The following is a 1,850-nucleotide window of genomic DNA, read 5'->3' on the forward strand; positions in this document are numbered from 1 at the left end:
AATTTGAGTGGTTGATCGACAGCTTGAACTCACGCTGGGTGTGTGTGCATGTGTGCCCAAGGTCCTGAGAGGAGAATGGAGGGGAAGGGATTGTGGCATGGCCATCCCTCCTGAGGGGTGATTTCTCACTTTCCTTTTCTCTCTCTCAGGTGAGTGTACAAACCCTATGGCAAAAGACTAAAATAAGTAAAATAATAATAATTATCAACATTACAAAGAGAACTTTACTGTTCAAGTACTGCCCATCCCTAAGCTACAGCACTGCAGAGACTATAACAGCTAGGGAGTGCACATTCATCAACAGAGGGAACAGAAATGCTGTATGAGAGCTGGTCCCCACATCACCACAAATATGCCTTAGTGAGACAACGGACCATCTAACCAATGCATAACAAGCTTCCGTTTTCCCACTTAATTAGCATCCTGCTATAACCACACAGACATTTTGCTGTGTTACTTGGGATTCCATAAACTTCTAGGAAACATTTGTGAGTTTGAAAACATGGTCACATAGTTACAAAGTGCACAATGTTCAAGATGCAGAGTACAAAAACATTCTAAGTGGATGGGACAAAAAGTTCTCACAAAAGTCAAGTTATCTTCCTTTAAAAGACTTTCTAATGCTAAACAAAAACCAACTCTTATAAAGAGGTTATTTTGGTTATGGCTGAAAAATACTGTATTGTAATCTGCTTGATTTTAAAGCAAAAGATATCTTGACATGTGAAAATCATAAATAAAATTTCAGAGTCCAAAAGTGAACAAACCAAGGAATTTAAGGGAGAAACAGATTCTTATGCTCTTTTTTTCTTCTTTTATTGTTATCATTCCATTTATGTAAAAAGCAAATTATAAACAAGTAAATTTGCAGGGTGGAAGAAAAGTGTGCCACCAGAGACTTTTCTGAGTGATATAAATGTTCTAAAATTGGTCTTTGGTCATAGTTGAACAACTCTATAAATTTACTAAATCATATTGAATTATACACTAAAAACAGGTAAACATTGTGTCCAGCAGGTGGCGTAGTTGTTAAGGTACTGGACTCCCACATGGATTACCACAGTTTGAGTTCATACCACAGTTAATTGAAAGTCATGCTGGGCAAGTGTGTGTGCATGCCCAAAACTAATAGAAGAGAATAGAGAAGGAATTGTGGCTTGGCCATTTCCCCTGCAGTATGATCTCTCACTCTCTTTCTCTCTCTGACAAGTGCACACACCCTCTAGCAAAAATCTCTCCCTCCCCCAAAGAAAACCCAGAAAACTGTTACTGTGTGTTCCTTAGTAAACCTTTTTTCAAAGTGGCTCTAGTACTACTAGAAACATTGATGTCAAAGATGCAAAGAGTTTGAATACTCTTGTCTCAGGAAAAATAAAAATGAATAAAAGCAATATTAATAGTTAATGTACTCTTAGAAAATATCTTAAATATATGACTTTAATAAATGGGAAAAATAAATATTTTAGGAGCCAACAGGAAGCATGGTGTTTAAAGCACTTGGCTTCCACATGGCCAAACACAGTTTGAGTCCCAGTCCTTGTTACTTGCTTTCTCACTTTTTCATTTTCTCACATTCTCTCTCTCTTCCATTAAAGCACATCCTCTACAGCAAATTTTTTTAAATAATAAAATAAAGTAAATTGTTTAAAGAATTGTTTTATTGGGGACCAGCAGTTAGCGTAATGGCTATGTCACTGGACTCCCATGTAGTTGACCGCTGTTTACATCCCGGACCCGGTGGCTTAAAACTCACTCTGGGTGCGTATGCGTGCATGCCCAAGATCCTGAGAGGAGAATGGAGAAGGGATTGTGGCATGACCATCCCCCCCGGGGGATGATTTCTCACTTTC

The sequence above is a fragment of the Tupaia chinensis genome, unplaced genomic scaffold (assembly GCF_000334495.1).
Source record: "Tupaia chinensis unplaced genomic scaffold, TupChi_1.0 Scaffold000321_1, whole genome shotgun sequence".
NCBI classification, from domain to species: domain Eukaryota; kingdom Metazoa; phylum Chordata; class Mammalia; order Scandentia; family Tupaiidae; genus Tupaia; species Tupaia belangeri.